Source organism: Stigmatopora nigra, unplaced genomic scaffold (assembly GCF_051989575.1).
Source record: "Stigmatopora nigra isolate UIUO_SnigA unplaced genomic scaffold, RoL_Snig_1.1 HiC_scaffold_78, whole genome shotgun sequence".
Taxonomy (NCBI): Eukaryota; Metazoa; Chordata; class Actinopteri; order Syngnathiformes; family Syngnathidae; genus Stigmatopora; species Stigmatopora nigra.
Genome location: NW_027551653.1, coordinates 35,001 through 45,000, shown reverse-complemented (window position 1 = coordinate 45,000; position 10,000 = coordinate 35,001).

Genomic DNA, 10,000 nt, shown 5'->3' with positions numbered 1-10,000 from the left:
GGAGCCGGCTATGGTCTCGCTATGAGGTCCGCGCCGAGGCTTTCGACGCGGCCCCGGGAATGGTCGACCCGCAAGCCGAAGGAGCCTGAACCTCCAAGCGCCGGCGCGAGGCCGGGGCCGGTGGGGGCCCTCCGAAGGCGGGTCTTGGTTGCATATCGGTCAGTGGTTGTGTTGGTGCGACCTGTAAGGAGGGAAAAAGACTCGAATGGTCTCGCCGTCTCGCAGTGAGACATAGGGGGGGGTCGACCCGCAAGCCGAAGGAGCCTGAACCTCCAAGCGCCGGCGCGGGGGCCGGGGCCGGTGGGGGCCCTCCGAAGGCGGGTCTTAAGTTGCATATCGGTCAGTTTGTGTATGGGTGCGATGTGGAGGGGGACATATTCGAAAGTGCGGAGCTCCGCCGTCAGAGGCCGGGTTTTCGCCCGGGGTATCCGCCCCGGGCGCCTCTCGGGCGGCCTTCCCAACTGCCGTCGACCGCCCGGAGGGGGAAACAGAAAATATTCGAAAGTGCGGAGCTCCGCCGTCAGAGGCCGGGTTTTCGCACGGGGTATCCGCCCCGGGCGCCTCTCGGGCGGCCTTCCCAACTGCCGTCGACCGCCCGGAGGGGGAAACAGAAAATATTCGAAAGTGCGGAGCTCCGCCGTCAGAGGCCGGGTTTTCGCACGGGGTATCCGCCCCGGGCGCCTCTCGGGCGGCCTTCCCAACTGCCGTCGACCGCCCGGAGGGGGAAACAGAAAATGTTCGAAAGTGCGGAGCTCCGCCGTCAGAGGCCGGGTTTTCGCACGGGGTATCCGCCCCGGGCGCCTCTCGGGCGGCCTTCCCAACTGCCGTCGACCGCCCGGAGGGGGAAACAGAAAATGTTCGAAAGTGCGGAGCTCCGCCGTCAGAGGCCGGGTTTTCGCACGGGGTATCCGCCCCGGGCGCCTCTCGGGCGGCCTTCCCAACTGCCGTCGACCGCCCGGAGGGGGAAACAGAAAATATTCGAAAGTGCGGAGCTCCGCCGTCAGAGGCCGGGTTTTCGCACGGGGTATCCGCCCCGGGCGCCTCTCGGGCGGCCTTCCCAACTGCCGTCGACCGCCCGGAGGGGGAAACAGAAAATATTCGAAAGTGCGGAGCTCCGCCGTCAGAGGCCGGGTTTTCGCACGGGGTATCCGCCCCGGGCGCCTCTCGGGCGGCCTTCCCAACTGCCGTCGACCGCCTGGAGGGGGAAATAGAAAATATTCGATAGTGCGGAGCTCCGCCGTCAGAGGCCGTTCCAGTGCTTTTGGGTGGCTGGAAACACCCTCACGATGGTCTGATTATACTCTTAGGGGCCTCCCCTGTGTCGCCCTGGAGGTCACCCATTCAAAACATGCTCACCTATATACGTTTCGGAAAGTATTTTGGTGAACGCTCACTTTCTAAGCCTTTTAGCCTTCTTGACCCCCTAACTCCCCATATCTGGTTTACCTACTACAGCGCCCCTAACGACCAAAATCGGTACTGCATACCCCTGGTACCCCCGCCATTGAAAATGAATGGGGGAATTTTTTTAATTTCTCAATCCGGCCAGGAGGCCTCTTTTTCGGCCACGCTCGGCCGGCGAGCCGGTCCGCTCTTTACCCCTGGTACCCCCAGCCCTACCCCTGGTACCTCCCCCATTGAAAATGAATGGCGACCCCTGGTACCCCCAGCAACACCCCTGGTACCCTCAGCCTTACCCCTGGTACCCTCAGCTCAACCCCTGGTACCCCCAGCCTAACCCCTGGTACCCTCAGCGGCACCCCTGGTACCCTCAGCAACACCCCTGGTACCCCCAGCCAGCTTCGCCCCTGGTACCCTCAGCCTTACCCCTGGTACCCTCAGCCCAACCCCTGGTACCCTCAGCCCAACCCCTGGTACCCCCAGCCAGCTTCGCCCCTGGTACCCTCAGCCTTACCCCTGGTACCCCCAGCCTTACCCCTGGTACCTCCAGCCTAACCCCTGGTACCTCCAGCCTTACCCCTGGTACCTCCAGCCTTACCCCTGGTACCTCCAGCCTTACCCCTGGTACCTCCAGCCGTACCCCTGGTACCCTCAGCCTTACCCCTGGTACCCTCAGCCTTACCCCTGGTACCCTCAGCCTTACCCCTGGTACCCTCAGCCGCACCCCTGGTACCCTCAGCGGCACCCCTGGTACCCTCAGCCTTACCCCTGGTACCCTCAGCCGCACCCCTGGTACCCTCAGCGGCACCCCTGGTACCCTCAGCGGCACCCCTGGTACCCTCAGCCGTACCCCTGGTACCCTCAGCCGAACCCCTGGTACCCTCAGCGGCACCCCTGGTACCCTCAGCGGCACCCCTGGTACCCTCAGCGGCACCCCTGGTACCCTCAGCGGCACCCCTGGTACCCTCAGCCGTACCCCTGGTACCCTCAGCGGCACCCCTGGTACCCTCAGCGGCACCCCTGGTACCCTCAGCTGCACCCCTGGTACCCTCAGCGGCACCCCTGGTACCCTCAGCGGCACCCCTGGTACCTCCGCCATTGAAAATGAATGGGCGGCCTTCCCACCTGCCGTCAGCCGCCCGGAGGGGGAAATAGAAAATATTCGAAAGTGCGGAGCTCCGCCGTCAGAGGCCGGCTTTTCGCCCGGGGTATCCGCCCCGGGGCGCCTCTCGGGCGACCTTCCCAACTGCCGTCGGCCGCCCGGAGGGGGAAATAGAAAATATTCGAAAGTGCGGAGCTCCGCCGTCAGAGGCCGGCTTTTCGCCCGAGGTATCCGCCCCGGGGCGCCTCTCGGGCGGCCTTCCCAACTGCCGTCGGCCGCCCGGAGGGGGAAATAGAAAATATTCGAAAGTGCGGAGCTCCGCCGTCAGAGGCCGGGTTTTCGCCCGAGGTATCCGCCCCGGGCGCCTCTCGGGCGGCCTTCCCAACTGCCGTCGGCCGCCCGGAGGGGGAAATAGAAAATATTCGAAAGTGCGGAGCTCCGCCGTCAGAGGCCGGCTTTTCGCCCGAGGTATCCGCCCCGGGCGCCTCTCGGGCGGCCTTCCCAACTGCCGTCGGCCGCCCGGAGGGGGAAATAGAAAATATTCGAAAGTGCGGAGCTCCGCCGTCAGAGGCCGGCTTTTCGCCCGAGGTATCCGCCCCGGGCGCCTCTCGGGCGGCCTTCCCAACTGCCGTCGGCCGCCCGGAGGGGGAAATAGAAAATATTCGAAAGTGCGGAGCTCCGCCGTCAGAGGCCGGCTTTTCGCCCGAGGTATCCGCCCCGGGCGCCTCTCGGGCGGCCTTCCCAACTGCCGTCGGCCGCCCGGAGGGGGAAATAGAAAATATTCGAAAGTGCGGAGCTCCGCCGTCAGAGGCCGGCTTTTCGCCCGAGGTATCCGCCCCGGGCGCCTCTCGGGCGGCCTTCCCAACTGCCGTCGACCGCCCGGAGGGGGAGATAGAAAATATTCGAAAGTGCGGAGCTCCGCCGTCAGAGGCCGGCTTTTCGCCCGAGGTATCCGCCCCGGGCGCCTCTCGGGCGGCCTTCCCAACTGCCGTCGACCGCCCGGAGGGGGAAATAGAAAATATTCGAAAGTGCGGAGCTCCGCCGTCAGAGGCCGGCTTTTCGCCCGAGGTATCCGCCCCGGGCGCCTCTCGGGCGGCCTTCCCAACTGCCGTCGACCGCCCGGAGGGGGAGATAGAAAATATTCGAAAGTGCGGAGCTCCGCCGTCAGAGGCCGGCTTTTCGCCCGAGGTATCCGCCCCGGGCGCCTCTCGGGCGGCCTTCCCAACTGCCGTCGACCGCCCGGAGGGGGAAATAGAAAATATTCGAAAGTGCGGAGCTCCGCCGTCAGAGGCCGGCTTTTCGCCCGAGGTATCCGCCCCGGGCGCCTCTCGGGCGGCCTTCCCAACTGCCGTCGACCGCCCGGAGGGGGAGATAGAAAATATTCGAAAGTGCGGAGCTCCGCCGTCAGAGGCCGGCTCCACGCTTCATTCATCCGACCGAGACGCCTCTCCGCCGGCCACACTCGGCTGCGGGGCCGGCCCGCTCTCCGCCATTGAAAATGAATGGGGGGCATTTTCTCATGCTTTCAATCCGCCTAAGAGGCATCTTTCCCGGCCAACTTTGTGCCCCTGGTACCTCCAGCATCGAGAAAGCATGGTGACTCGTCCGACACATGCCCCCCTATATACGTTTCGGAAAGTATTTTGGTGAACGGTCACTTTCTAAGCCTTTTAGCCTTCTTGACCCCCTAACTCCGCATATCTGGTTTACCTACTACAGCGCCCCTAACGACCAAAATCGGTACTGCTACCCCTGGTACCCCCGCCATTGAAAATGAATGGGGGAATTTTTTTAATCCCCCAGGCCGGCCAGGAGGCCCCTTTCCCGGCCAAACTCGCACGCTGGGCCGGCCCGCTCTTTACCCCTGGTACCCCCGCCATTGAAAATGAATGGGGGAATTTTTTTCAATCTCCCAGGCCGGCCAGGAGGGCTCTTTCCCGGCCACACTCGCACGCCGGGCCGGCCCGCTCTTTACCCCTGGTACCCCCAGCTCTACCCCTGGTACCCCCGCCATTGAAAATGAATGGGGGAATTTTTTCAATCTCCCAATCCGACCAAGAGGCCTCTTTTCCGGCCAAACTCGCACGCCGGGCCGGCCCGCTCTTTACCCCTGGTACCCCCAGCTCTACCCCTGGTACCCCCGCCATTGAAAATGAATGGGGGAATTTTTTCAATCTCCCAATCCGACCAAGAGGCCTCTTTTCCGGCCAAACTCGCACGCCGGGCCGGCCCGCTCTTTACCCCTGGTACCCCCAGCTCTACCCCTGGTACCCCCGCCATTGAAAATGAATGGGGGAATTTTTTCAATCTCCCACGCCGGCCAAGAGGCCTTTTTCCCGGGCACGCACGCTCGCCGGGCCGGCCCGCTATTATTAAACTCTCACCCCTGCAAGGAGGCCTTTTTCCCGGGCACGCACGCTCGCGGGGCCGGCCCGCTATTATTAAACTCTCACGCCGGCCAAGAGGCCTTTTTCCCGGGCACGCACGCTCGCCGGGCCGGCCCGCTATTATTAAACTCTCACGCCTGCAAGGAGGCCTTTTTCCCGGGCACGCACGCTCGCCGGGCCGGCCCGCTATTATTGAACTCTCACGCCTGCAAGGAGGCCTTTTTCCCGGGCACGCACGCTCGCGGAGCCGGCCCGCTATTATTAAACTCTCACGCCTGCAAGGAGGCCTTTTTCCCGGGCACGCACGCTCGCCGGGCCGGCCCGCTATTATTAAACTCTCACGCCTGCAAGGAGGCCTTTTTCCCGGGCACGCACGCTCGCCGGGCCGGCCCGCTATTATTAAACTCTCACGCCTGCAAGGAGGCCTTTTTCCCGGGCACGCACGCTCGCCGGGCCGGCCCGCTATTATTAAACTCTCACGCCGGCCAAGAGGCCTTTTTCCCGGGCACGCACGCTCGATGAGCCGGCCCGCTATTATTAAACTCTCACGCCGGCCAAGAGGCCCTTTTCCCGGGCACGCACGCTCGCCGAGCCGGCCCGCTATTATTAAACTCTCACGCCGGCCAAGAGGCCTTTTTCCCGGCCACGCACGCTCGCGGAGCCGGCCCGCTATTATTAAACTCTCACGCCTGCAAGGAGGCCTTTTTCCCGGGCACGCACGCTCGCCGGGCCGGCCCGCTATTATTAAACTCTCACGCCTGCAAGGAGGCCTTTTTCCCGGGCACGCACGCTCGCCGGGCCGGCCCGCTATTATTAAACTCTCACGCCGGCCAAGAGGCCCTTTTCCCGGGCACGCACGCTCGATGAGCCGGCCCGCTATTATTAAACTCTCACGCCGGCCAAGAGGCCCTTTTCCCGGGCACGCACGCTCGCCGAGCCGGCCCGCTATTATTAAACTCTCAGGCCCGCTATTATTAAACTCTCACGCCGGCCAAGAGGCCCTTTTCCCGGGCACGCACGCTCGCTGAGCCGGCCCGCTATTATTAAACTCTCACGCCGGCCAAGAGGCCCTTTTCCCGGGCACGCACGCTCGATGAGCCGGCCCGCTATTATTAAACTCTCACGCCGGCCAAGAGGCCCTTTTCCCGGGCACGCACGCTCGCCGAGCCGGCCCGCTATTATTAAACTCTCACGCCGGCCAAGAGGCCTTTTTCCCGGGCACGCACGCTCGCCGAGCCGGCCCGCTATTATTAAACTCTCACGCCGGCCAGGAGGCATTTTTCCCGGGCACGCACGCTCGCCGTGCAGGCCCGCCATTTGCCTACCACACCGCCGTCTGGCGGACACCAAGCGGTACCGCCGACCCCTCCCGTTGAAAATGAATGGGGGATTTTTTTTCAATCCCCCAAGCCGGCCAAGAGGCCTTTTTCCCGGGCACGCACGCTCGATGAGCCGGCCCGCTATTATTAAACTCTTACGCCTGCAAGGAGGCCTTTTTCCCGGGCACGCACGCTCGCCGAGCCGGCCCGCTATTATTAAACTCTCACGCCTGCAAGGAGGCCTTTTTCCCGGGCACGCACGCTCGATGAGCCGGCCCGCTATTATTAAACTCTCACGCCGGCCAGGAGGCATTTTTCCCGGGCACGCACGCTCGCCGTGCAGGCCCGCCATTTGCCTACCACACCGCCGTCTGGCGGACACCACGCGGTACCGCCGACCCCTCCCGTTGAAAATGAATGGGGGATTTTTTTTTACAATCCCCCAAGCCGGCCAAGAGGCCTTTTTCCCGGGCACGCACGCTCGATGAGCCGGCCCGCTATTATTAAACTCTCACGCCGGCCAAGAGGCCCTTTTCCCGGGCACGCACGCTCGATGAGCCGGCCCGCTATTATTAAACACTCACGCCTGCAAGGAGGCCTTTTTCCCGGGCACGCACGCTCGCCGGGCCGGCCCGCTATTATTAAACTCTCACGCCGGCCAAGAGGCCTTTTTCCCGGGCACGCACGCTCTCCGGGCCGGCCCGCTATTATTAAACTCTCACGCCTGCAAGGAGGCCTTTTTCCCGGGCACGCACGCTCGCCGGGCCGGCCCGCTATTATTAAACTCTCACGCCGGCCAAGAGGCCCTTTTCCCGGGCACGCACGCTCGATGAGCCGGCCCGCTATTATTAAACTCTCACGCCGGCCAAGAGGCCCTTTTCCCGGGCACGCACGCTCGCCGAGCCGGCCCGCTATTATTAAACTCTCAGGCCCGCTATTATTAAACTCTCACGCCGGCCAAGAGGCCCTTTTCCCGGGCACGCACGCTCGCTGAGCCGGCCCGCTATTATTAAACTCTCACGCCGGCCAAGAGGCCCTTTTCCCGGGCACGCACGCTCGATGAGCCGGCCCGCTATTATTAAACTCTCACGCCGGCCAAGAGGCCCTTTTCCCGGGCACGCACGCTCGCCGAGCCGGCCCGCTATTATTAAACTCTCACGCCGGCCAAGAGGCCTTTTTCCCGGGCACGCACGCTCGCCGAGCCGGCCCGCTATTATTAAACTCTCACGCCGGCCAGGAGGCATTTTTCCCGGGCACGCACGCTCGCCGTGCAGGCCCGCCATTTGCCTACCACACCGCCGTCTGGCGGACACCAAGCGGTACCGCCGACCCCTCCCGTTGAAAATGAATGGGGGATTTTTTTTCAATCCCCCAAGCCGGCCAAGAGGCCTTTTTCCCGGGCACGCACGCTCGATGAGCCGGCCCGCTATTATTAAACTCTTACGCCTGCAAGGAGGCCTTTTTCCCGGGCACGCACGCTCGCCGAGCCGGCCCGCTATTATTAAACTCTCACGCCTGCAAGGAGGCCTTTTTCCCGGGCACGCACGCTCGATGAGCCGGCCCGCTATTATTAAACTCTCACGCCGGCCAGGAGGCATTTTTCCCGGGCACGCACGCTCGCCGTGCAGGCCCGCCATTTGCCTACCACACCGCCGTCTGGCGGACACCACGCGGTACCGCCGACCCCTCCCGTTGAAAATGAATGGGGGATTTTTTTTTACAATCCCCCAAGCCGGCCAAGAGGCCTTTTTCCCGGGCACGCACGCTCGATGAGCCGGCCCGCTATTATTAAACTCTCACGCCGGCCAAGAGGCCCTTTTCCCGGGCACGCACGCTCGATGAGCCGGCCCGCTATTATTAAACACTCACGCCTGCAAGGAGGCCTTTTTCCCGGGCACGCACGCTCGCCGGGCCGGCCCGCTATTATTAAACTCTCACGCCGGCCAAGAGGCCTTTTTCCCGGGCACGCACGCTCTCCGGGCCGGCCCGCTATTATTAAACTCTCACGCCTGCAAGGAGGCCTTTTTCCCGGGCACGCACGCTCGCCGTGCAGGCCCGCCATTTGCCTACCACACCGCCGTCTGGCGGACACCAAGCGGTACCGCCGACCCCTCCCGTTGAAAATGAATGGGGGATTTTTTTTCAATCCCCCAAGCCGGCCAAGAGGCCTTTTTCCCGGGCACGCACGCTCGCCGGGCCGGCCCGCTATTATTAAACGCTCAGGCCGGCCAAGAGGCCCTTTTCCCGGGCACGCACGCTCGCAGAGCCGGTCCGCTATTATTAAACGCTCACGCCTGCAAGGAGGCCTTTTTCCCGGGCACGCACGCTCGCCGGGCCGGCCCGCTATTATTAAACTCTCACCCCTGCAAGGAGGCCTTTTTCCCGGGCACGCACGCTCGCGGGGCCGGCCCGCTATTATTAAACTCTCACGCCGGCCAAGAGGCCCTTTTCCCGGGCACGCACGCTCGCCGAGCCGGCCCGCTATTATTAAACTCTCACGCCTGCAAGGAGGCCCTTTTCCCGGGCACGCACGCTCGATGAGCCGGCCCGCTATTATTAAACTCTCACGCCTGCAAGGAGGCCTTTTTCCCGGGCACGCACGCTCGCGGGGCCGGCCCGCTATTATTAAACGCTCAGGCCGGCCAAGAGGCCCTTTTCCCGGGCACGCACGCTCGATGAGCCGGCCCGCTATTATTAAACGCTCAGGCCGGCCAAGAGGCCCTTTTCCCGGGCACGCACGCTCGCAGAGCCGGCCCGCTATTATTAAACTCTCACGCCTGCAAGGAGGCCCTTTTCCCGGGCACGCACGCTCGATGAGCCGGCCCGCTATTATTAAACTCTCACGCCTGCAAGGAGGCCTTTTTCCCGGGCACGCACGCTCGCGGGGCCGGCCCGCTATTATTAAACGCTCAGGCCGGCCAAGAGGCCCTTTTCCCGGGCACGCACGCTCGATGAGCCGGCCCGCTATTATTAAACGCTCAGGCCGGCCAAGAGGCCCTTTTCCCGGGCACGCACGCTCGCAGAGCCGGCCCGCTATTATTAAACTCTCACGCCTGCAAGGAGGCCCTTTTCCCGGGCACGCACGCTCGATGAGCCGGCCCGCTATTATTAAACTCTCACGCCTGCAAGGAGGCCTTTTTCCCGGGCACGCACGCTCGCCGGGCCGGCCCGCTATTATTAAACTCTCACGCCGGCCAAGAGGCCTTTTTCCCGTGCACGCACGCTCGCCGAGCCGGCCCGCTATTATTAAACTCTCACGCCTGCAAGGAGGCCTTTTTCCCGGGCACGCACGCTCGCCGGGCCGGCCCGCTATTATTAAACTCTCACGCCTGCAAGGAGGCCTTTTTCCCGGGCACGCACGCTCGCCGGGCCGGCCCGCTATTATTAAACTCTCACGCCGGCCAAGAGGCCTTTTTCCCGGGCACGCACGCTCGCCGGGCCGGCCCGCTATTATTAAACTCTCACGCCGGCCAAGAGGCCCTTTTCCCGGGCACGCACGCTCGATGAGCCGGCCCGCTATTATTAAACTCTCACGCCGGCCAAGAGGCCTTTTTCCCGGGCACGCACGCTCGCCGAGCCGGCCCGCCTTTTGCCTACCACACCGCCGTCTGGCGGACACCGACCCCTGGTACATCTGCCATTGAAAATGAATGGGGGAATTTTTTCAAACTCCCAATCCGAGCAAGAGGCCCCTTTTCCGGCCACACTCGCCCGCCGGGCCGGCCCGCTCTTTACCCCTGGTACCCCCAGCAACACCCCTGGTACCCCCAGCCTTGCCCCTGGTACCTCCC